The sequence below is a fragment of the Bufo gargarizans genome, chromosome 5 (assembly GCF_014858855.1).
Source record: "Bufo gargarizans isolate SCDJY-AF-19 chromosome 5, ASM1485885v1, whole genome shotgun sequence".
NCBI lineage: Eukaryota > Metazoa > Chordata > Amphibia > Anura > Bufonidae > Bufo > Bufo gargarizans.
In genome coordinates this window covers 300271969-300299552 of record NC_058084.1, presented here as the reverse complement: position 1 = coordinate 300299552, position 27584 = coordinate 300271969, and positions in this window count along the sequence as shown.

Below are 27584 nucleotides of genomic sequence, written 5' to 3'. Positions count from 1 at the left end.
CCCCATCAGTCTGTCACATCACCCCCATGCATACCAGGGAAACTGTCTCAGCCTCAAGTTATGCAGCAGTCTCTTATGCTGTTTGAAGACTCCGCTGGCAGGGTTTCCCAAGGGCATCCACCTAGCCCTTCCCCAGCGGTGAAAGACATAGAATGCACTGACGCACAACCACTTATGTTTCCTGATGATGAGGACATGGGAATACCACCTCAGCATGTCTCTGATGATGACGAAACACAGGTGCCAACTGCTGCGTCTTTCTGCAGTGTGCAGACTGAACAGGAGGTCAGGGATCAAGACTGGGTGGAAGACGATGCAGGGGACGATGAGGTCCTAGACCCCACATGGAATGAAGGTCGTGCCACTGACTTTCACAGTTCGGAGGAAGAGGCAGTGGTGAGACCGAGCCAACAGCGTAGCAAAAGAGGGAGCAGTGGGCAAAAGCAGAACACCCGCCGCCAAGAGACTCCGCCTGCTACTGACCGCCGCCATCTGGGACCGAGCACCCCAAAGGCAGCTTCAAGGAGTTCCCTGGCATGGCACTTCTTCAAACAATGTGCTGACGACAAGACCCGAGTGGTTTGCACGCTGTGCCATCAGAGCCTGAAGCGAGGCATTAACGTTCTGAACCTGAGCACAACCTGCATGACCAGGCACCTGCATGCAAAGCATGAACTGCAGTGGAGTAAACACCTTAAAACCAAGGAAGTCACTCAGGCTCCCCCTGCTACCTCTTCTGCTGCTGCCGCCTCGGCCTATTCTGCTGCTGCCGCCTCGGCCTCTTCCTCCGCCTCTGGAGGAACGTTGGCACCTGCCGCCCAGCAAACAGGGGATGTACCACCAACACCACCACCACCACCTCCGTCACCAAGCGTCTCAACCATGTCACACGCCAGCGTTCAGCTCTCCATCTCACAAACATTTGATAGAAAGCGTAAATTCCCACCTAGCCACCCTCGATCCCTGGCCCTGAATGCCAGCATTTCTAAACTACTGGCCTATGAAATGCTGTCATTTAGGCTGGTGGACACAGACAGCTTCAAACAGCTCATGTCGCTTGCTGTCCCACAGTATGTTGTTCCCAGCCGGCACTACTTCTCCAAGAGAGCCGTGCCTTCCCTGCACAACCAAGTATCCGATAAAATCAAGTGTGCACTGCGCAACGCCATCTGTAGCAAGGTCCACCTAACCACAGATACGTGGACCAGTAAGCACGGCCAGGGACGCTATATCTCCCTAACTGCACACTGGGTAAATGTAGTGGCAGCTGGGCCCCAGGCGGAGAGCTGTTTGGCGCACGTCCTTCCGCCGCCAAGGATCGCAGGGCAACATTCTTTGCCTCCTGTTGCCACCTCCTCCTTCTCGGCTTCCTCCTCCTCTTCTTCCACCTGCTCATCCAGTCAGCCACACACCTTCACCACCAACTTCAGCACAGCCCGGGGTAAACGTCAGCAGGCCATTCTGAAACTCATATGTTTGGGGGACAGGCCCCACACCGCACAGGAGTTGTGGCGGGGTATTGAACAACAGACCGACGAGTGGTTGCTGCCGGTGAGCCTCAAGCCCGGCCTGGTGGTGTGTGATAATGGGCGAAATCTCGTTGCAGCTCTGGGACTAGCCAATTTGACGCACATCCCTTGCTTGGCGCATGTGCTGAATTTGGTGGTGCAGAAGTTCATTCACAACTACCCCGACATGTCAGAGCTGCTGCATAAAGTGCGGGCCGTCTGTTCGCGCTTCCGGCGTTCACATCCTGCTGCTGCTCGCCTGTCTGCGCTACAGCGTAACTTCGGCCTTCCCGCTCACCGCCTCATATGCGACGTGCCCACCAGGTGGAACTCCACCTTGCACATGCTGGACAGACTGTGCGAGCAGCAGCAGGCCATAGTGGAGTTTCAGCTGCAGCACGCACGGGTCAGTCGCACTACAGAACAGCACCACTTCACCACCAATGACTGGGCCTCCATGCGAGACCTGTGTGCCCTGTTGCGCTGTTTCGAGTACTCCACCAACATGGCCAGTGGCGATGACACCGTTATCAGCGTTACAATACCACTTCTATGTCTCCTTGAGAAAACACTTAGGGCGATGATGGAAGAGGAGGTGGCCCAGGAGGAGGAGGAGGAGGAGGAGGAAGAGGGGTCATTTTTAGCACTTTCAGGCCAGTCTCTTCGAAGTGACTCAGAGGGAGGTTTTTGGCAACAGCAGAGGCCAGGTACAAATGTGGCCAGCCAGGGCCCACTACTGGAGGACGAGGAGGACGAGGATGAGGAGGAGGTGGAGGAGGATGAGGATGAAGCATGGTCACAGCGGGGTGGCACCCAACGCAGCTCGGGTCCATCACTGGTGCGTGGCTGGGGGGAAAGGCAGGACGATGACGATACGCCTCCCACAGAGGACAGCTTGTCCTTACCCCTGGGCAGCCTGGCACACATGAGCGACTACATGCTGCAGTGCCTGCGCAACGACAGCAGAGTTGCCCACATTTTAACCTGTGCGGACTACTGGGTTGCCACCCTGCTGGATCCACGCTACAAAGACAATGTGCCCACCTTACTTCCTGCACTGGAGCGTGATAGGAAGATGCGCGAGTACAAGCGCACGTTGGTAGACGCGCTACTGAGAGCATTCCCAAATGTCACAGGGGAACAAGTGGAAGCCCAAGGCCAAGGCAGAGGAGGAGCAAGAGGTCGCCAAGGCAGCTGTGTCACGGCCAGCTCCTCTGAGGGCAGGGTTAGCATGGCAGAGATGTGGAAAACTTTTGTCAACACGCCACAGCTAACTGCACCACCACCTGATACGCAACGTGTTAGCAGGAGGCAACATTTCACTAACATGGTGGAACAGTACGTGTGCACACCCCTCCACGTACTGACTGATGGTTCGGCCCCATTCAACTTCTGGGTCTCTAAATTGTCCACGTGGCCAGAGCTAGCCTTTTATGCCTTGGAGGTGCTGGCCTGCCCGGCAGCCAGCGTTTTGTCTGAACGTGTATTCAGCACGGCAGGGGGCGTCATTACAGACAAACGCAGCCGCCTGTCTACAGCCAATGTGGACAAGCTGACGTTCATAAAAATGAACCAGGCATGGATCCCACAGGACCTGTCCGTCCCTTGTCCAGATTAGACATTAACTACCTCCCCATAACCATATATTATTGGACTCCAGGGCACTTCCTCATTCAATCCTATTTTTATTTTCATTTTACCATTATATTGCGAGGCTACCCAAAGTTGAATGAACCTCTCCTCTGCCTGTGTGCTAGGCCTAAATATATGCCAATGGACTGTTGCAGTGGTGGCTGACATGAAGCCTGATTCTCTGCTATGACATGCAGACTAATTCTCTGCTGACATGAAGCCAGATTGTCTGTTACGGGACCTCTCTCCTCTGCCTGGGTGCTGGGCCTAAATTATGACAATGGACTGTTGCAGTGGTGGCTGACGTGAAGCCTGATTCTCTGCTATGACATGCAGACTGATTCTCTGCTGACATGAAGCCAGATTGTCTGTTACGGGACCTCTCTCCTCTGCCTGGGTGCTAGGCCTAAATATATGCCAATGGACTGTTGCAGTGGTGGCTGACGTGAAGCCTCATTCTCTGCTATGACATGCAGACTGATTCTCTGCTGTCATGAAGCCAGATTGTCTGTTACGGGACCTCTCTGCTCTGCCTGTGTGCTAGGCCTAAATATATGCCAATGGACTGTTGCAGTGGTGGGTGACGTGAAGCCTCATTCTCTGCTATGACATGCAGACTGATTCTCTGCTGACATGAAGCCAGATTCTCTGTTACGGGACCTCCCTCCTCTGCCTGGGTGCTGGGCCTAAATATATGCCAATGGACTGTTGCAGTGGTGGCTGACGTGAAGCCTCATTCTCTGCTATGACATGCAGACTAATTCTCTGCTGACATGAAGACAGATTCTCTGTTACGGGACCTCTCTCCTCTGCCTGGGTGCCGGGGCCTAAATATCTGAGAATGGACTGTTCCAGTGGTGGGTGACGGGAAGCCAGATTCTCTGCTATGGAACCTCTCTCCAATTGATTTTGGTTAATTTTTATTTATTTAATTTTTATTTTAATTAATTTCCCTATCCACATTTGTTTGCAGGGGATTTACCTACATGTTGCTGCCTTTTGCAGCCCTCTAGCTCTTTCCTGGGCTGTTTTACAGCCTTTTTAGTGCCGAAAAGTTCGGGTCCCCATTGACTTCAATGGGGTTCGGGTTCGGGACGAAGTTCGGATCGGGTTCGGATCCCGAACCCGAACATTTCCGGGATGTTCGGCCGAACTTCTCGAACCCGAACATCCAGGTGTTCGCTCAACTCTAGTCATATCGTCTAATCTTGTTTGACACATATCCCTATCACTAACGATCCGTCTAACCCTCTGGTATTGCCGCCCTGCTTCTTACTAGAATTGTTCCAGTGGTGGGTGACGGGAAGCCAGATTCTCTGCTATGGAACCTCTCTCCAATTGATTTTGGTTAATTTTTATTTATTTAATTTTTATTTTAATTCATTTCCCTATCCACATTTGTTTGCAGGGGATTTACCTACATGTTGCTGCCTTTTGCAGCCCTCTAGCTCTTTCCTGGGCTGTTTTACAGCCTTTTTAGTGCCGAAAAGTTCGGGTCCCCATTGACTTCAATGGGGTTCGGGTTCGGGACGAAGTTCGGATCGGGTTCGGATCCCGAACCCGAACATTTCCGGGATGTTCGGCCGAACTTCTCGAACCCGAACATCCAGGTGTTCGCTCAACTCTAATTGCGGTCCATGATGTAATCAGGATACACGGCACACAAGAGACCCAACTACTTCATTGCTTTGTACTGCTGCCATGGTCAAAATAGGAAATCCTAACCCCAAAGACCCCAATATCTTCCAAAAATCCAGTTCTACAAAAGGAGAAATGGAAGTATGTGACTAAAAAGAAGAACTCAACTCCCATCATCTAAAAGATGAATACGCCATCTAAAGACTCTCTTCCTATGGCACAAGTGGACACGGGCGAGATGAATGCTAGTGATGCTCCTCTTCATTCGGAGTCTCTTCCAATCTCCCGCTCCTACCTACAAAAATCTCCGGACAAAGCCTTGGCCAAAGCCCTAAGCCCCCTTTCAAAGGATTTACAAGACATAAAACAAGATGTGAAACAAATAGGTTTGCGAGTAGAGCAATGGAGAACACTCAAGCAGCCATATGTGGATATAGCACAGCAGTCACAGAGAGCATGTCTTCATGTTAAAAATACCTCAACATGGCCTTTGAAGCAATTGAAGATCAAGAAAACAGGGGCCACAGGAACAACTTGAGAATAAACAGTCTACCTCAGGCATGTCCAAACTGCGGCCCTCCAGCTGCTGCAAAACTACAACTCCCAGCATGCCTGGATAGCTTACAGCTATTAGGGAATGCTGGGAGTTGTAGTTTTGCAACAGCTGGAGGGCTGCAGTTTGAACATGCCTGGTCTACCTGAATGCTTCTCACCTACGTCCTTACATTCCACTATACAGCAAATGTTTCACTCAATTCTTGGAGACTCCCACTCAGATGATATATTCATAGAACGTGTCCATAGGGCCTAGAGGAGGAAACCCAAAGGTACTAAATCACTAGGACATGTAATATGCCGCCTCCTCAACTACAAAGTGAAGGAGGAAATACTCAGTCTTACCAGACCATCTACCTACATAGAATATGAAGATGCACAACTACATATTTATCAAGATCTATCACCACAAACACTTCAGAAGAGGAGAATCATCAAACCATTAACGGAAGTCCTCAGATCCAAGGACATTCAACATAGCTAGAAGTTCCCATTTGGACTCATGTTCTGAGTGGAGGCAAACAGTTTCTGATTCGATTGGTTACAGACCTTCCTGATGTCTACACAGCACTAGATCTGCCTGATCTTCAAATTCCTGACTGGGCAGTGGTGATGGACTTGGCCAACTTACCATATATTGAACCACTGACTACTTGGGAAAAAGTTACTCACGGTCGTAACACAAAATCTAAGAAGAAGGCGAGACAACTGACACCAAAAAGTATCATTGCAGAACCAGCTATCGGTAACAGAGAGACTGAGTTTAAAATTATGCTCTACTCTTGAGAAGAATTCACTTTCTCCAGTCTTCTGCTGACTGCTTTTCTTACTCACTTCTGTCTACATATCTTACCTCCCTCCCTATCAATGTATATTAATGCTAGTAGTGAGACCGCTGGCCTACAAGCCATCTTAGTTCTATAAATGTGGTATGTTGTTATGATTATTGTTTCCACATGTTACATGCCCAGCATATTAGTATGCCTTAATCTTTTTTTTTTTTTTTTTTTATAAGATGCCTCTCACTACCACAGCTTAAACTGACATAGTTCTTCAACCCTTTCTTTATATCCTCAGACTACCCCTGCTTTTCCACTACTCTCTTGTAGTAATTTATTCATCCTTCTCTATCCATTTTAAAATACTTTCCACTCTGTATTCTTCCTTTTTGCCCTGTCATGAGGTACGACTGTTTTAAATTCGCCTGGCTTATGATTCTGACATATTGTTATGTTTATTGTCTTCTGACATAATTTAAGGCAGACACAGCTCCTTAACTTCTCCTATTATTATCCTCTCAGATTATTTCTATTTATTCCTTAATCTCTTGTAGTACTTTCATTTCATTCTCCACTATCCTCCTTAATTCTTTCCATTCTTATTCTTTTCTTTCTCTCTTGCATCAGACACCATGACTATATACCATGACTATATGCTTGTTGGGTCTCTCAAACTATGATGCCACAAACTGTATGTGGCACCTACCTGTCACGACTGTGACTGATCCAGACAGGTCTGAAAGGAGAAGGTCGCAGCGACTTGCTACTCGCGATAGCTTGTGAGTTTGCTCTGTGGTTCAGGGTATGTCATCAGGGTTTTGCCTTGTGAACCTTTTTGTCCTGACTGGGAGTTTGTAGGCATCCTTCTCAGGTGAGTCCTGTCTGCCACTCCCAGCTACTATATTAGTTTCAGTTTCACTTGCAGTCATTGCCAGATATAGTCCTTACTTCCAGTGTTATTCTGACCTTTGAAGGAGATCGTTTGATGGTATTGCTGTGGAGCTCTTGTCTGGCGTGGACTGTCGTTATTGGGATCACCTTCTCTGCTCGTGACTGGATAAGTCTATTCTCTGTTATAGATTGTTTGTTTGTTTGTTGCTGTCTTCCCCTGTTGTTCTCGTAGACATGAGTGATGGTGACTAGTGCTCCCATCTGCCTTTCCCCAGTCTAGTCTTGCTAGGGTGACTGAGGGTTTAGGCATCCTGCTCGCTGCACGGGTTCACACCCTGTCTAGGGTATCAGGGCAGACAGGTGCCAGCTTAGGGTTAGTCAGGGGTGGCCGTTCTATCTCCCATCCATAGATAAGGGTCCCCCTTCCCCTCCGTCTGGTACGACACGACTGCTGCTGGGATAGCGGTCGTGACACTACCCATCTGTGAGGCAAATAAATTGCTCTAGTCATCATGCCTCAGTTTCTATTAGAAGGAATTGGACTACCATAATATATGTTATAATTTTTATTACTGTAGTAAGGCTAACTTTATATTATTGTTCACTTATGACCTGACTCTAGATTTTACTTAGCTATGTAAACTTGTTTCACTAAGTATGTAATGCAATATCCTACTGGTCTTTGTTAGGGTTGAGTTCGTACCGAATTTTAGGATTTATGGACCCTGGACCCGAACCCAAACTTCTCCGTAAAAGTTTGGGTTCGAGTTCGATGTTCGGCTATTATATGGCACTTTTTGAAAGGCTGCAGAGCAGCCAATCAACAAGCGTTTAACTCTGTACCCTTAGAAGCCATCACAGCTATGCCTACTAATGGCATGACTGTGATTGGCCAGTGCAGCATGTGACCCAGCCTCTATATAGCTGGAGTCACGTAGCGCCGCACGTCACTCTGCTGTTACTAGTGTAGGGACAGGATGCTGCTGCTGTGAGGGAGAGAATAGGATAGAAACTTTAATCAGAAGTGTTTGTTAACTCAGCGATCTACATAGATTTAGTTTTGTGGGTGCAGTGCACAATCTTTTTACCCTCCCCTGAGCCAAGTGACACTGAAAAAAAAAAAACTTTTATCTGTCTGTTAGTTAAGTGGGCAGTGGTGGCCATTTTATGCAAGCTCAGTGCACCAGCACTGCATATGTGCTTTTGTGACATTTAAATCCAAGCTTGAAAGAAAAAGGAAAAAGTCTGGTACCATGTTAGCCAATAGAAAAATAGTTTAGTGCTCTCATTAAGAGAAACAAAATAAGAGTATTGCAGGTTTGATACCTTTTAATGGCTAACAAAAGTAGAAGTAATGATGTTACATAGCGAGCTTTCGAGACATCACCAATCTCTTCATCAGGCGTACTACAAGAATATATGAAGAAACAGCAATATATATACAATAAGAACAGAGGCATGGGGGGGGAATCCAAGGTTGAAATACTGCAATAATAATCTGGGTTTAAAAAAACACCCAATTTTGGCAATATTCTACATCTAGTGCCTTTGCAGCTTTTGTCAGTGTGAAATAGAAGCTTGCAATACTTCAATAATTTTCTGGGTTTAAAAAAATCACCCAATTTTTGCAAGACCCTAATAGTGTTGAACACGAATATTCGAATAGCGAATATTAATCGCGAATATCGCAACTTCGCTAGTTTGCAAATAAATCGAATATAGTGCTATGTATTCGCAATATCGAATAATTGTCATTTTTTAACATCTGAAAACATGATTCATCCCTGCTTCTTTCTTGTGGGTCAATGAGTCATTTGCGCACAAGCAACTTAAACAGGAAGGAATCATGTTTTCATATGGAAAAAAAATGACAAATATTCTAAGAAACAAATATTTAGCAATATAGTGAATATATTTTTTATTTAGAATATTCACCTTTTTTTTCCAATCTGTTCAGTTGTTCGCATACTCCTCTCCGACAAGCGTCCCCGTCACCATGGTAACATCTCTGTGGGTTAGAAAATAAGATCGGATCTGAGTTTTCCCTGAGATTGTGAAATCTCAGATCCGATGGTATATTCTAACCCACAGGCATTCCCATGGTGACAGGGATGCTTGTCAGGGAGGAGTATCTCAAAGTGGAATAACAGTACAGATTGAAAAAAAAAAGACAAATATTCTAAATAACAAATTAGTTTTTTAGAATATTCGTCATATTCTAAAACAAGAATATATAGCAATATAATTAATATTTGTAAAATACACATATTAGCCAATAGCCATAGCCAACCAATAGGAAAGTTGCCTTAAAAAATCACGATGCGATAGATAGAATAATGACGAATATTAGATTTCGACGAATATAAGACAAATATTCAATCGAATATTCACTAAATATTGCAAAATCGAATATGGCACCTCCTGCTCATCACTAGACCCTACACCTGGGACCTTTGCAACATTTGTCCGTGTTAAATCCGATCTTTAAATACTGCAATAATTTTCTGGGTTAAAAAAAAACACCAATTTTTGGCAATACCCTACATCTGGGCATATGCAGAATTTTTTTGTGTGAAATACAAGCTTGAAATGCTGCAATAATAATCTGACCTCTGGTCAAGATTCAGCCATGTACTTACATCTAAAAGGAACAGGTCACACCTTTGAAGACAGTCAAGTACGTGTTTTGGATAAGGAGGCCGATTGGTACAAACAAGGCGTGAAGGAGGCCATCTACGTAAAAATAGAGAAGCCAAGCTTGAATAGAGGTGGGGGGGTTAGACATCTATTGTCTGCCACGTATAATGCTGTCTTGACACCTTTTTCTGGGAAGTCTTTATCACCTACTGACTCCAATTAGGATAATGGAATCAACACCTTTGATCTAATTACCAGATGTGGATTCAGTTACATATTTATTCCCAGAATTTTTTGTACAATCACTCAGGATTGAGAAGGTTCGTTGGAAGAACGAGTGAAACGTTTTCAAGAAATCTACAGTACGTCCAGTTGCCTGGAATTATTCTTTACAAATATATACCATGAGCTGGATAAATGAGAACCTTCACAGACAATAATAATCTGGGTTTAAAAAAATAAAATAAATTTTGGGCAAAAAATTAAATTTGCAGCCTATGTTGCATCTGTCAGTGTGAGATACACGCGTTAGATACTGGTGTTCTATTCTGTTATAAAAAATAAAATAAAAACATTTTGGGCAAAATACTTAATTTAATGCATTTGTTAGTGTGGCATACAAGCTAGAAATACTGCAAAAATAATCTGGGTTATTTTTGGCAATATCCTACATCTGGTGCCTTTGCAGCATTTGTCAGTGTGTAAGACAAGCTTGAAATACTTTAATAAATTTTCTGATTTAAAAAGAAACACCCATTTTTTGCAAAATCCTACATCTGGTGCCTTTGCAGCATTTGTCAGTGTGAAAGACAAGCTTGAAATACAAATTTTCTGGGTTTAAAAAAACACCCATTTTGAACAAAAAAACTAAATTTGCAGCCTTTGCTGCATTTGTCAGTGTGAGATACAGGCGTTAGATACTGGTGTTCTATTCTGTTATTTGAAAAAAACACCCATTTTGGGCAAAATGCTTAATTTTGTAGCCTATGCTGCATCTGTCAGTGTGAGATACAAGCTTGAAATACTGTAATAATATTCTGGGTTTAAAAAAAAACACAAATTTTTGGAAATCCCCTACATCTGGGGCCTATGCTGCATTTGGTAGTGTGACATACAAACTTGAAATACTGCAATAATATTCTGGGTTTAATAAAACACCCATTTTTGGCAATAGCCTACATCAGGGGCCTATGCTTCATCTGTCAGTGTGAGATACACACATTAGATACTGGTGTTCTATTCAGTTATAAAAAATAAAAATAAAACATTTTGCGCAAAAAACTAAATTTGCGGCCTTTGCAGCATCTGTCAGTGTAAGATACACGCGTTAGATACTGGTGTTCTATTCTGTTATTAAAAACAAACAAAAAAACATTTTGGGCAAAATACTTAATTTTGCAGCCTATACTGCATCTGTCAGTGTGAGATACAAGCTTGAAATAATGCAATAATATTCTAGGCTTAAAAAAAAAAAAAAAAAAAAAAAAAAAAAACACCCATTTGTGGCAATCCCCTACATCTGGGGCATATGCTGCATTTGTTAGTGTGACATAAAAGATTGAAAGACTACAATAATTTTTTTTAAAAATGACATCAATTTTGGACAAAATAAATAAATAATTTGCAGCCATTGCTGCATTTGTTAGTGTGAGATACACGCGCTAGATGCTGGTGTTCTATTCTGTTATAAAAAAATATATACATTTTGAGCAAAAAACTAAATTTGCGGCCTTTGCAGCATCTGTCAGTGTGAGATACACACATTAGATACTGGTGTTCTATTCTATTATTTAACAAACAAAAAAACATTTTGGGCAAAATACTTAATTTTTCAGCCTATGCTGCATCTGTCAATGTGAGATACAGGCTTGAAATACTGCAATAATATTCTGGGTTTATTAAAACACCTATTTTTGGTAATACCCTACATCAGGGGCCTATGCTTCATCTGTCAGTGTGAGATACACACATTAGATACTGGTGTTCTATTCTGTTATAAAAATAAATTAAAATTGCGCAAAAAAAATAAATTTGCAGCCTTTGCAGCATCTGTGAGTGTCAGATACACGCATTAGATACTGGTGTTCTATTCTGGTGTCCTATTCTGTTATTTAAAAAAAATAAATAAACATTTTGGGCAAAATACTTAATTTTGCAGCCTATGCTGCATCTGTCAGTGTGAGATACAGGCTTGAAATACTGCAATAATATTATAGGCTTAAAAAAACACCCATTTGTGGCAATCCCCTACATCTGGGGCATATGCTGCATTTGTTAGTGTGACATAAAAGATTGAAATACTATAATAATTTTCTGGGTTTAAAAAAAAAAAAATTATAATTACTGCATTTGTCAGTGTGAGATACACGTGTTAGATGCTGGTGTTCTATTCTGTTATAAAAAATATACATTTTGAGCAAAAAAACTAAATTTGCGGCCTTTGCAGCATATATCAGTGTGAGATACACGCGTTAGATACTGGTGTTCTATTCTGTTATTTAACAACAAAAAAACATTTTGGGCAAATACTTAATTTTGCAGCCTATGCTGCATCTGTCTGTCAGTGTGAGATACAGGCTTGAAATACTGCAATAATATTCTGAGTTTCAGATACTGGTGTTCTATTCTGGTTTTTAAAAAACATCCGATAGTGGTGCTGCTGGTGGAGTTCCTGTTGCAGGAAGAGGATGTGGTCGATCTGTGCCAGCTACACGCACAAGTGAAACACCTTCCTCAGGTGCGAGTAGGCGACAGAACCTTCAGCGTTATTTTGTCGGGCCTAATGCAGCTCTACAAATGGTGAGGCCAGAACAAGTACAGGCAATAGTAGATTGGGTTGCTGACAGTGCTTCCAGTTCCTTCACATTGTCTCTTACCCAGTCTACTGCTGAAAGATCAGAGTTGGCACCTGCAGCCGATGTCTTTCAGTCTTTCACCTCACCCCTTGCAAATCAGCCAAGTAGTTTGAGCCCCAAGTCATGCAGCAGTCTCTTCTGCTTTTTGATGACTCTGCTAGCAGGGTTTTCCAGGGCCATCCACCTAACCCTGCCCCAGAATTGTCTAGGGAATGCCCAACCATTTATGTTTCAAGATGAGTACATGAGAGGACCACCGCAGCACGTCTCAGATGATGACGAAACACAGGTGCCAACTGCTGTGGCTTTTGAAAGTGTGCAGACCGACAAGGAGGGCAGGGGTGAAAACTGGGTTGAAGATGATGTGGAGGACGATGAGATCTTTGACCCCACATTGAATCAAGGTCATACAAGTGACCTGTGTAGTTCGGAGGAAGAGGCGGTGGTCGCACAGAGCCACCAGCACAGCAGAAGAGGGAGAAGGGTGCAAAAGCGGAGGTGGCATTCCCTAGACAGTACGCCTGCTACTGCCCACAGCAGCAAGGGACCGAGCACACCAAAGCCAGCTCCAAGGAGTTCCCTGGCATGGCAGTTCTTAAGACAATGTGCTGACGACAAGACACAAGTGGTTTAAATTCTGTGCAATCAGAGCCTGAAGCGAGGCATAAACGTTCTCAACCTGAGCACAACCTGCATGACCAGGCATCTAAGTGCAAAGCACGAGCTGCAGTGGAGTAGACACCTCAAAAACCAAGAAAGGTCTCTGGCTCCTCCTGCTTCCTCTTCTGCTGCACTCTCAACTATTATAATTAATAGGCCGTGACCAAGGTCCGGGAGGACCGAAACGTTGGCCCTTGTAACTGACGTCTATCGGTGGCATTTCAATACAATAAAAATTATTATTTCATTAATTTCAAGATTTCGAGTGCCGTGAATTATTTTATGGTATTATTGGAGGCAATCTCCATCACTGAGCACCGAAGATACCTTTTAGTGGAGTGCCAGCCATCACTTCTGTTTATCTTCAACCTCTTTATCCACCTGTGGAGTAACAGTGCTACCTGCCACCCTGCAAATAGAGGATCTGCCAGCAACACCACCACCTGGGTCACCAAGCATCTCCACAATATCCCATGGAAGTGTTCAGCTCTCTATCTCCCAAACACTAGAGTGGAAGAGTAAGTACCCCCCTACCCACTTGCGAGCCCTGTCCCTGAATGCCAGCATTTTAAAATTACTGTCCATTGAAATGCTGTCATTCCGTCTGGTGGAGACGGAGAGTTTTAAAAGCCTTATGGCGGTGGCTGTCCCACAGTATGTCGTGCCCAGCAGCCACTACTTTTCCAGGCATGCATCCCTTCCCTGCACAACCAAGTGGGGGACAAAATCAGGTGTGCACTGCGCAACGCCATTTGTGGCAAAGTCCACCTAACTACGGATACGTGGACCAGTAAGCACAGTCAGGGACGTTACATCTCCCTAACACCACACTGGGTAAATGCAGTGGCGGCTGGGCCTGAGGCAGATAGCAGTTTGGCGCATTTCCTTCCACCACCGAGGATACACCAAAAGCTATTAAAAAGAGCTTAGCGGTGAACTAGCAAAACCATTAACAGATTTATTTAACCAATCACTGGTAACAGGAGTCGTCCCAAAAGATTAGAAATTAGCAAATGTTGTGTCCATTCACAAGAAAGGTAGTAGGGAGGAATTGGGCAACTATAGCCCAGTAAGCCTGATATCAATAGTGGGGAAATTAATGGAAACCATACTTAAGCAGAGGATTGTGGAATATCTAAAATCCCATGGATTGAAACATGAAAAACAGCACATGTTTACTTCAGGGAGATCATGTTAAACTAATCTTATAGATTTTTTTTATTGGGTGACTAAAATAATAGATGATGGAGGTACAGTAGACATCGCTTATCTAGTCTTTAGTAAGGCTTTTGATACTGTCCCACATAGAAGGCTTAACAATAAATTGCAGTCTTTGTGCTTGGACTCCCATATTGTTGAATGGATTAGGCAGTGGCTGAGGGACAGACAATAGAGGTTCGTAGTCAATGGAGTATATTCAGACCATCATCTTGTTACCAGTTGAGTAGCTTAGGTATCTGTTCTGGGACCCATATTGTTTAATATCTTTATCAGCAGAAGACCTCAATGGTAAGTTGTGTCTTTTTGCTAATGACATATAGATTTGTAACAGGATTGATGTTCCTGGAGGGATACACCAAATGGAAAAGTATTTAGGAAAACTAGAGGAATGGTCAAAAATCTGGCAACTAAAATTTTATGTTGATAAGTGCAAGATAATGCACCTGGGGCGTAAAAACCCAAGAGCAGAATATAAAATCAGTGATACAGTCCTAACCTCAGTATCTGAGGAAAGGGATTTAGGGGTCATTATTTCAGAAGACTTAAAGGTAGGCAGAAAATGTCATAGAGCAGCAGGAAATGCTAGCAGAATGCTTGGGTGTATAGGGAGAGGCATTACCAGTAGAAAAAGGAAGGTGCTCATGCCGTTCTACAGAGCACTAGTGAGACCTCATTTGGAGTATTGTGCGCAGTACTGGAGACCATATCTCCAGAAGTATATTTATACTTTGGAGAGAGTTCAGAGTAGACCAACTAAACTAGTATATAGATTGCAGGATAAAACTTAACAGGAAAAATTAAAGGGTTTCTACCACCAGATTTTCACCTATTTAGCTGTCTGACACTAGCGATCTGCTAGTGTCTGCTGTACCTAATCATGTTCATGTATTACCTTTGTCTGGAGCGGTTAAGCTTAAAAACGTAGTTTTATTGATATGCAAATGAGCCTCTAGATGCTATGGGGGCGTCTTTTCAGCACCTAGAGGCTCCGTCTACTCAATATTTCTGCTGCCCAGCGTGTCCCTCATTGTCCTCCACATCATCTTCCACACATCATCTTCACTACACCTGCGCCGATTGCGGCGCAGGGAGCGGTCCGACAGTCACTGCTCCTGTGCCAAATACAGAAGCACACGGCGCAGGTGCGAGAATTCGGCCGAGATGGAGAGAAGTAGGCTGTCAATCTAGAGGAGAGATGCGGGCTGGAGGGCTGCCCAGGGCGGCAGAAATAGTGAGTAGACGGAGTCTCTAGGTGCTGAAAAGACGCCCCCATAGCACCTAGAGGCTCATTTGCATATCAATAAAACTAAGTTTTTAAGCTTAACCGCTCCAGACAAAGGTAATACATGAACATGGTTAGGTACAGCAGAGACTAGCAGATCGCTAGTGTCAGACAGCTAAATAGGTGAAAATCTGGTGGTAGAAACCCTTTAAAGGACCTTAACATGCATAGCTTGGAAGAAAGATGAGACAGAGGGGATATGGTAGAAACTTTTAAATACATAAAGGGAATCAACAAGGTAAAAGAGGAGAGAATATTTAAAAGAAGAAAAACTGCTACAAGAGGACAGAGTTTTAAATTAGAGGGGCAAAGGTTTAAAATAATATCAGGAAGTATGCCGTGCGACAATACACGGATAGACTAAGAGGGGGTAATGATGACAGAGAGGATGCAACTGAAATGCTTCTCTGGGGTTGCAGAGAGGAGGAGCAGGAGGAGTGCTGTGACCCCTGGCTCAAAAACATGGTGTCATATGTTATCCTCCTATGACTCAGAAGAGGAATGAGCCACCTAGTCCACAATCTCATCTTTGTTGTCAATAATAATGTTGTGTTTTTCCTGAATCAGGGAGAACTGTGGCCTACTACTACGACTAATGATACCACTGGATGGATGGCTGATGCTGTTACCCACATTATGATTCTGGTAGGACAAGGCCTGGATCTTTCGTTTTGCACTCTTCCATTTTCAAAACATTTTATTGTAAAGCCTATGAAAAGTCATGGGTTTCAGATTATTAAATGGTAATAGCAACATTGCAAGTGTTTTTTTCTGAAATTTTATACACAAAGGTGCAACACACAAGTTGTTTCACGGTCACTCAGGTGACTGATGTCAGGAAATCAAGGAGATTGGATGAGTGTTGAGGAATCTAACAGCCTCCTTGATTTCTTTTGATTCAATCCTGATAGGGTTAATGACCATTTGCTTAGTGGTCATCACTTCTACCCTTTATAGTCTCACCCCAACCTTCTGACTATGCGGTTGATAGCTTCATTTGGGTTTGGCTGAGCTGGTGTGAGATCCTCTCTGGTGTTCCTGTTCTTCCATCTCTACAGATGTTAAGTGTTGCGTTTGTTTGTATTTGTTATATTCCTTGTTGTTGTATCTGGGCCTGAAACAGAGACTTCCATTCATCTATCTGGGGAGGAATGCATTGTCTCTGGTCCTATACTTATTCCAGGGCCTTATAGGGAAATCAGGGCCAAGGTATCCTGCTTATGAATATTCCTACCTTTAAGGTCTATTCCTATTTTTTTTTTTTATATATAGGGCCCGGATTAGGGTTGTCTAGGAGGTCACCTGTTTCTTCCCTAGTTTCCAGGCCCAGTTACTGTTCCCCTTCCCTCCTGTGTTCAGTGTGGAGTTTCCCCCCCACACTGATCGTGACATTATCAACCGCCACAAAAAACGCAATTTCGTTCAGGTCAGTGCAACTATGGATCCTATGTCTGTACTGGTCAAACAGCTGCAGGGACTGTCTTTGGAGGTAACTGACCTCCGTGCGACAGTCTTACAGATTCGGAGACCACAGGCAGCTGGTTCCAATGGTGGGTACCAGGCCGGCCTTGAACCTAAGGTAGCCCTCCCGGAGTGACAATTTCATTTGGTTTAGGGAATCATGTAAATTGTAATTATAAGCTGTGTCCATACTCTTCTGGGAATGAGTGTCAACGTGTGAGTATGGTCATTTCTTTGCTTAAGGATGATGCGCAGTCTTGGGCTTTTTCTCTGCCGACTGGATCACTGTCCCTCCAGTCGGTAGATTAGTGTTTTAGAGCCTTGGGTCTTATTTAAGATGACCCGGATCGGATCTTTCAGGCTGAGACCAAGTTATATGGTCTAAGGCAGGGAGAATGCTCCCCGGAGATCTATTGCTCTGAATTTAGGAGATGGGCTATGGATACGAAGTGGATTGATCCTGCTCTCCACAGCCAGTTCTGTCAGGGTCTATCTGAGAGGCTGCAAGACGCGTTGGCCTTTCATGAAAAACCTGAGTCATTGGAAGCAACCATGTCCCTTGCTGTACGTCTGGATAGATGTCTGAGGGGGAGATCTATGGGTCCTCATCCTCTGGACGTACGTTCAAATAAGGTGGCGGCTTCCTTTGATACTTATGGTAAAGAGACACCTGTGGTTACGCTTTGTGAGGAGCCTATGCAGTTGGGGGGAGCTACTCCTGGGACTGCTGGTAAGATCTCTGGTCATATGAAGGGAGTCTGTTTATGTTGTAAAAAAAGAAGGGACATTTCGTGAATATTTGACCATACATTCAGCGTCAAGGTGTAAACAAAAAAATGCTTAATCCCCAAATTACTATTGGTGGTGTGGGTGGGGAGCAAGCAAACTTACTTTTGTAATTTACTGGTAGTACCCAATTTCTCCTGTCTTCTGAGGTGGCACTATAATCTAAAACTGTGGAAATCAAGGTATTTATCGACAGTGGGGCAGGGATTAACCTGATTGATGGACAGTTTTTTCGTATTCATGGGTTGACTACTAGTGCACTAGAGAAAAGTATTTCTGTCATTGCAATTGATTCTGCACCTCTTACCCAAAAATGCCTGTGATTCCAGATTTGTTTAGTCAGATTGTCAGTGCCAAGGTGTTCTCTAAATTGGATCTGAGGGGGCATATAATCTGGTAAGGATCAGGGATGGGTATAAGTGGAAGACCGCATTTAATACCCATGAGGGTCATTTTGAAAACCTGGTCATGCCTTTTGGGTTAAACAACACTACAGTTGTTTTTAAACATTTTATTAATGAAAATTTTCATCATCTGGTGGGGATATTTGTTGTTGTATATCTGGATGACATAGTAATTTATTCTCCGGACATGGAGACTCATAAGGATCATGTGAGACAGGTGTTACAGATCCTAAGAGAGAATAAATTGTATTGAAAAATGGAAAAATGTGTTTTTGCTGTTCAGGAAGTGCAATTCCTGGGTTACCTGCTCTCACCCTTAGGTTTTCGTATGGATCCCGAGAAAGTTTGTGTGGTGTTGGACTGGGATCGACCCGAAAATCTGAAAGTGCTTATGCGATTTTGGGGATTCACCAACTACTACCGTAAATTCATCTTGAACTATTCAACTGTGGTTAAACCTTTAACAGACATTACTAGGAAGGGGGTTGATTTCTCAGTTTGGTCTGAGGTGGTGTAGCGTTATACTACCCTACCTCGTGAGATTTCCCTACCTCCTGACTTCCTGTCGCACTGCTAATGACATGAGGAGGCGTTCCTGAGTTTTGACGATCTGCGCATGCGCAAACAGACAGTTTATGGAAAATCTCAGCGGAGTTCAGCTTTACACCGGGACACTGCGCATGCGCAGGAGAGCCTTGGTAGGGAAATATTATGGCCCAGTGCGCTAGCCGGCTAACTCCGGCCGGCGCATGCGCAGTGTCCCAGTGTGAAGCTGAACTCTGCTGAGATTTTTCATAAACTGTCTGTTTGCGCATGCGCAGATCGTCAAAACTCAGGAACACCTCCTCACGTCATTAGCAGTGCGATAGGAAGTGCCTTTTATGCTGTGAAGGAATGTTTTGCTTCAGCCCCTATTCTGGTACAACCAGACGTGTCTTAGCCATTCATTGTAGAGGTTGACGCATCCAAGGTAGGGGTGGGAGCAGTTATGTCGCAAGGCCCTTCACCTAGTAAATGGCACCCATGTGCTTTTGTTTCAAAAACTTTCTACTGCTGAAATAAATTATGATGTGGATAATAGGGAATTGCTGGCCATTAAGTTGGCTTTTGAAGAATGGCTCCATTAGTTGGAAGGAGCAATTCATTCTATTACGGAAATTACTCATCATAAGAATCTGGCTTACCTTGAGTCGGCTAAACAACTGAATCCAAGGCAGGCCAGATGGTTGCTGTTTTTCACCAGATTGTCACCTACCGCCCTGGGGTTAAGAATGTCAAGGCGGATGCCTTGTCACGCAGCTTTCCTGGGGAGGGGCGGGGGGGGGGGGTGATTCTAAAGATCCTAGTCATATTTTGTCTGAAGGGGTAGTCATATCTGCCCTATATCCTGATCTTGAGGCTATGATGTTGGAGGCCCAAGAGGATGCTCTGGACTCTTGTCCTCCAGGGAAATTGTTTGTTCCTTCAGACTTACATCATAGGGTATTTGCGGAACATCACTGTACTGTCTTGGCTGGACACCCTGGGAGTAGATCCACTGTTGATCTCATCTTGCAAAGATTTTGGTGGCCGGGGCTAAATAAGTGTGTTGAGGACTATGTGTTAGCCTGTTGTACCTGTGCTCGTGCTAAGGTGACACATACTCGGCCTTCTGGATCTCTCCTTCCGTTACCCATCCCGTCCAGACTTTGGACGCATTTGTCTATGGACTTTATCATGGATTTACCGATTTCTTCGGGAAAAACCATGATCCTGGTGGTAGTTGATCAGTTTAGCAAAATGGTGCATTTTATAGCATTGCCTGCTATACATAATGCCAAGACTCTTGCACAGGTGTTCGTCAATAACATCATGAAACTACATGGCATTCCCTCTGATGTGGTGTCTGAACGGGGGACTCACAGTTTGTTTCCAGATTCTGAAAAGCGTTCTGTACTCGACTGGGGGTAAAATTGTCCTTTTCTTCGGCTTTTCATCCTCAGTCGAACGGACAGACTGAGTATACCAATCAGAATCTGGAGACTTACTTAAGATGTTTTGTTTCGGAGAACTAGGAAGATTGGTCTTCTTTCTTGTTATTAGCTGAGTTTACCATTAATACCATAGACAGGAGTCCACTGATAAGTCGCTGTTTTTTGGGGCATATGGATTCTATCCACAGTTTGGCATATTTTCTGGTTCTCAAACTTCTGGTATTCCTGAGGAGGCACAATTTTACTCTTCTTTGTCTTTGATTTGGTGTAAAATTTGAAATAACCTGAAAAAGATGGGCAACAAGTATAAGCTTGTGGCTGACAGGAGACGTATGAATGGTCCGGACCTGAGAGTGGGTGATTCTGTGTGGCTGTCCACAAGAAACATTAAGCTTAAGGTATCTTCTTGGAAGTTGGGCCCAAGATATATTGGTCCATATAAGATCACTGCCATTCTTAACTCTGTAGCCTTCTGTCTTGAACTTCCTCAGACTTTGACAATTCATAATGTACAAACTGGATTCCCAAAAAGTTGGGACACTAAAAACAAATTGTGAATAAAAACTGAATGCAATGATGTGGAGATGGCAAATGTCAATATTTTATTTGTAATAAAACGTAGATGACAGATCAAACGTTTAATCCGAGTAAATGTATCATTTTAAAGGAAAAATATGTTGATTCAAATTTTCACGGTGTCAACGAATCCCCAAAAAGTTGGGACAAGTAGCAATAAGAGGCTGGAAAAAGTAAATTTGAGCATAACGAAGAGCTGGAAGACAAATTAACACTAATTAGGTCAATTGGCAACATGATTGGGTATAAAAAGAGCTTCTCAGAGTGGCAGTGTCTCTCAGAAGCCAAGATGGGTAGAGGATCACCAATTCCCACAATGTTGGGCAGAAAGATAGTGGAGCAATATCAGAAAGGTGTTACCTAGCGAAAAATTGCAAAGACTTTGCATCTATCATCATCAACTGTGCATAACATCATCCGAAAATTCAGAGAATCTGGAACAATCTCTGTGCGTAAGGGTCAAGGCCGTAAAACCATACTGGATGCCTGGGAACTCCGGGCCCTTAAACGACACTGAACCACAAACAGGAATGCTACTGTAAAGGAAATCACAGAAAGGGCTCAGGAATAGAGTTGAGCGAACACCTGGATGTTCGGGTTCGAGAAGTTCGGCCGAACATCCCGGAAATGTTCGGGTTCGGGATCCGAACCCGATCCGAACTTCGTCCCGAACCCGAACCCCATTGAAGTCAATGGGGACCCGAACTTTTCGGCACTAAAAAGGCTGTAAAACAGCCCAGGAAAGAGCTAGAGGGCTGCAAAAGGCAGCAACATGTAGGTAAATCCCCTGCAAACAAATGTGGATAGGGAAATGAATTAAAATAAAAATTAAATAAATAAAAATTAACCAAAATCAATTGGAGAGAGGTTCCATAGCAGAGAATCTGGCTTCCCGTCACCCACCACTGGAACAGTCCATTCTCAGATATTTAGGCCCCGGCACCCAGGCAGAGGAGAGAGGTCCCGTAACAGAGAATCTGTCTTCATGTCAGCAGAGAATTAGTCTGCATGTCATAGCAGAGAATGAGGCTTCACGTCAGCCACCACTGCAACAGTCCATTGGCATATATTTAGGCCCAGCACCCAGGCAGAGGAGGGAGGTCCCGTAACAGAGAATCTGTCTTCATGTCAGCAGAGAATTAGTCTGCATGTCATAGCAGAGAATGAGGCTTCACGTCAGCCACCACTGCAACAGTCCATTGGCATATATTTAGGCCCAGCACACACACAGGCAGAGGAGAGAGGTCCCGTAACAGAGAATCTGGCTTCATGTCAGCAGAGAATCAGTCTGCATGTCATAGCAGAGAATGAGGCTTCACGTCAGCCACCACTGCAACAGTCCATTGGCATATATTTAGGCCCAGCACACACACAGGCAGAGGAGAGAGGTCCCGTAACAGAGGATCTGGCTTCATGTCAGCAGAGAATCAGTCTGCATGTCATAGCAGAGAATCAGGCTTCACGTCAGCCACCACTGCAACAGTCCATTGTCATAAATTTAGGCCCAGCACCCAGGCAGAGGAGAGAGGTCCCGTAACAGACAATCTGGCTTCATGTCAGCAGAGAATTAGTCTGCATGTCATAGCAGAGAATGAGGCTTCACGTCAGCCACCACTGCAACAGTCCATTGGCATATATTTAGGCCTAGCACACAGGCAGAGGAGAGAGGTCCCGTAACAGACAATCTGGCTTCATGTCAGCAGAGAATCAGTCTGCATGTCATAGCAGAGAATGAGGCTTCACGTCACCCACCACTGCAACAGTCCATTGGCATATATTTAGGCCTAGCACACAGGCAGAGCAGAGAGGTCCCGTAACAGACAATCTGGCTTCATGACAGCAGAGAATCAGTCTGCATGTCATAGCAGAGAATGAGGCTTCACGTCACCCACCACTGCAACAGTCCATTGGCATATATTTAGGCCTAGCACACAGGCAGAGCAGAGAGGTCCCGTAACAGACGATCTGGCTTCATGTCAGCAGAGAATCAGTCTGCATGTCATAGCAGAGAATGAGGCTTCACGTCAGCCACCACTGCAACAGTCCATTGGCATATATTTAGGCCTAGCACACAGGCAGAGGAGAGAGGTCCCGTAACAGACAATCTGGCTTCATGTCAGCAGAGAATCAGTCTGCATGTCATAGCAGAGAATGAGGCTTCACGTCACCCACCACTGCAACAGTCCATTGGCATATATTTAGTCCCAGCACACACACAGGCAGAGGAGAGAGGTCCCGTAACAGAGAATCTGTCTTCATGTCAGCAGAGAATTAGTCTGCATGTCATAGCAGAGAATGAGGCTTCACGTCAGCCACCACTGCAACAGTCCATTGGCATATATTTAGGCCCAGCACACACACAGGCAGAGGAGAGAGGTCCCGTAACAGAGAATCTGGCTTCATGTCAGCAGAGAATTAGTCTGCATGTCATAGCAGAGAATCAGGCTTCACGTCACCCACCACTGCAACAGTCCATTGGCATATATTTAGGCCCAGCACCCAGGCAGAGGAGGGAGGTCCCGTAACAGAGAATCTGTCTTCATGTCAGCAGAGAATTAGTCTGCATGTCATAGCAGAGAATGAGGCTTCACGTCACCCACCACTGCAACAGTCCATTGGCATATATTTAGGCCTAGCACACAGGCAGAGGAGAGGTTCATTCAACTTTGGGTAGCCTCGCAATATAATGGTAAAATGAAAATAAAAATAGGATTGAATGAGGAAGTGCCCTGGAGTCCAATAATATATGGTTATGGGGAGGTAGTTAATGTCTAATCTGGACAAGGGACGGACAGGTCCTGTGGGATCCATGCCTGGTTCATTTTTATGAACGTCAGCTTGTCCACATTGGCTGTAGACAGGCGGCTGCGTTTGTCTGTAATGACGCCCCCTGCCGTGCTGAATACACGTTCAGACAAAACGCTGGCTGCCGGGCAGGCCAGCACCTCCAAGGCATAAAAGGCTAGCTCTGGCCACGTGGACAATTTAGAGACCCAGAAGTTGAATGGGGCCGAACCATCAGTCAGTACGTGGAGGGGTGTGCACACGTACTGTTCCACCATGTTAGTGAAATGTTGCCTCCTGCTAACACGTTGCGTATCAGGTGGTGGTGCAGTTAGCTGTGGCGTGTTGACAAAAGTTTTCCACATCTCTGCCATGCTAACCCTGCCCTCAGAGGAGCTGGCCGTGACACAGCTGCCTTGGCGACCTCTTGCTCCTCCTCTGCCTTGGCCTTGGGCTTCCACTTGTTCCCCTGTGACATTTGGGAATGCTCTCAGTAGCGCGTCTACCAACGTGCGCTTGTACTCGCGCATCTTCCTATCACGCTCCAGTGCAGGAAGTAAGGTGGGCACATTGTCTTTGTAGCGTGGATCCAGCAGGGTGGCAACCCAGTAGTCCGCACAGGTTAAAATGTGGGCAACTCTGCTGTCGTTGCGCAGGCACTGCAGCATGTAGTCGCTCATGTGTGCCAGGCTGCCCAGGGGTAAGGACAAGCTGTCCTCTGTGGGAGGCGTATCGTCATCGTCCTGCCTTTCCCCCCAGCCACGCACCAGTGATGGACCCGAGCTGCGTTGGGTGCCACCCCGCTGTGACCATGCTTCATCCTCATCCTCCTCCACCTCCTCCTCATCCTCGTCCTCCTCGTCCTCCAGTAGTGGGCCCTGGCTGGCCACATTTGTACCTGGCCTCTGCTGTTGCCAAAAACCTCCCTCTGAGTCACTTCGAAGAGACTGGCCTGAAAGTGCTAAAAATGACCCCTCTTCCTCCTCCTCCTCCTCCTCCTCCTGGGCCACCTCCTCTTCCATCATCGCCCTAAGTGTTTTCTCAAGGAGACATAGAAGTGGTATTGTAACGCTGATAACGGTGTCATCGCCACTGGCCATGTTGGTGGAGTACTCGAAACAGCGCAACAGGGCACACAGGTCTCGCATGGAGGCCCAGTCATTGGTGGTGAAGTGGTGCTGTTCTGTAGTGCGACTGACCCGTGCGTGCTGCAGCTGAAACTCCACTATGGCCTGCTGCTGCTCGCACAGTCTGTCCAGCATGTGCAAGGTGGAGTTCCACCTGGTGGGCACGTCGCATATGAGGCGGTGAGCGGGAAGGCCGAAGTTACGCTGTAGCGCAGACAGGCGAGCAGCAGCAGGATGTGAACGCCGGAAGCGCGAACAGACGGCCCGCACTTTATGCAGCAGCTCTGACATGTCGGGGTAGTTGTGAATGAACTTCTGCACCACCAAATTCAGCACATGCGCCAAGCAAGGGATGTGCGTCAAATTGGCTAGTCCCAGAGCTGCAACGAGATTTCGCCCATTATCACACACCACCAGGCCGGGCTTGAGGCTCACCGGCAGCAACCACTCGTCGGTCTGTTGTTCTATACCCCGCCACAACTCCTGTGCGGTGTGGGGCCTGTCCCCCAAACATATGAGTTTCAGAATGGCCTGCTGACGTTTACCCCGGGCTGTGCTGAAGTTGGTGGTGAAGGTGTGTGGCTGACTGGATGAGCAGGTGGAAGAAGAGGAGGAGGAAGCCGAGAAGGAGGAGGTGGCAACAGGAGGCAAAGAATGTTGCCCTGCGATCCTTGGCGGCGGAAGGACGTGCGCCAAACAGCTCTCCGCCTGGGGCCCAGCTGCCACTACATTTACCCAGTGTGCAGTTAGGGAGATATAGCGTCCCTGGCCGTGCTTACTGGTCCACGTATCTGTGGTTAGGTGGACCTTGCCACAGATGGCGTTGCGCAGTGCACACTTGATTTTATCGGATACTTGGTTGTGCAGGGAAGGCACGGCTCTCTTGGAGAAGTAGTGCCGGCTGGGAACAACATACTGTGGGACAGCAAGCGACATGAGCTGTTTGAAGCTGTCTGTGTCCACCAGCCTAAATGACAGCATTTCATAGGCCAGTAGTTTAGAAATGCTGGCATTCAGGGCCAGGGATCGAGGGTGGCTAGGTGGGAATTTACGCTTTCTATCAAATGTTTGTGAGATGGAGAGCTGAACGCTGGCGTGTGACATGGTTGAGACGCTTGGTGACGGAGGTGGTGGTGGTGGTGTTGGTGGTACATCCCCTGTTTGCTGGGCGGCAGGTGCCAACGTTCCTCCAGAGGCGGAGGAAGAGGCCGAGGCGGCAGCAGCAGAATAGGCCGAGGCGGCAGCAGCAGAAGAGGTAGCAGGGGGAGCCTGAGTGACTTCCTTGGTTTTAAGGTGTTTACTCCACTGCAGTTCATGCTTTGCATGCAGGTGCCTGGTCATGCAGGTTGTGCTCAGGTTCAGAACGTTAATGCCTCGCTTCAGGCTCTGATGGCACAGCGTGCAAACCACTCGGGTCTTGTCGTCAGCACATTGTTTGAAGAAGTGCCATGCCAGGGAACTCCTTGAAGCTGCCTTTGGGGTGCTCGGTCCCAGATGGCGGCGGTCAGTAGCAGGCGGAGTCTCTTGGCGGCGGGTGTTCTGCTTTTGCCCACTGCTCCCTCTTTTGCTACGCTGTTGGCTCGGTCTCACCACTGCCTCTTCCTCCGAACTGTGAAAGTCAGTGGCACGACCTTCATTCCATGTGGGGTCTAGGACCTCATCGTCCCCTGCATCGTCTTCCACCCAGTCTTGATCCCTGACCTCCTGTTCAGTCTGCACACTGCAGAAAGACGCAGCAGTTGGCACCTGTGTTTCGTCATCATCAGAGACATGCTGAGGTGGTATTCCCATGTCCTCATCATCAGGAAACATAAGTGGTTGTGCGTCAGTGCATTCTATATCTTTCACCGCTGGGGAAGGGCTAGGTGGATGCCCTTGGGAAACCCTGCCAGCGGAGTCTTCAAACAGCATAAGAGACTGCTGCATAACTTGAGGCTGAGACAGTTTCCCTGGTATGCATGGGGGTGATGTGACAGACTGATGGGGTTGGTTTTCAGGCGCCATCTGTGCGCTTTCTGCAGAAGACTGGGTGGGAGATAATGTGAACGTGCTGGATCCACTGTCGGCCACCCAATTGACTAATGCCTGTACCTGCTCAGGCCTTACCATCCTTAGAACGGCATTGGGCCCCACCATATATCGCTGTAAATTCTGGCGGCTACTGGGACCTGAGGTAGTTGGTACACTAGGACGTGTGGATGTGGCAGAACGGCCACGTCCTCTCCCAGCACCAGAGGGTCCACTAACACCACCACGACCATGTCCACGTCCGCGTCCCTTACTAGATGTTTTTCTCATTGTTATGGTTCACCACAACAACAAATATATTATTTGGCCCAATGTATTGTATTCAAATTCAGCGGGATATAAATTTGAGGCCTAGTATTTAGGCGCTGGGTGACCGGTATGGATTTAGTGACAGAATTAGACTTGGAAATGCACAGAAGCGTGTGTGTGAAGTTATTCTGAATGACCCAATGTGCACCTTGAATATTATATACCCTTTTAGGGATAGATTTCAAATAGCTCTGATATAGCAGAAACCACTAAATTATGAAATTGCTAAATTGGGAATTGTATTTCAACCCAGAACAAGAAATGTGCTTGAACGGACACTAAATAACTCGCCCAGCTACAGCACTAGGGACAGATTTAGCGGGATATAAATTTGAGGCCTAGTATTTAGGCGCTGGGTGACAGGTATGGGTTTAGTGCCAGAATTAGACTTGGAAATACACAGTAGCGGGTGTGTGTGAAGTTATTCTGAATGACCCAATGTGCACCTTGAATATTATATACCCTTTTAGGGATAGAT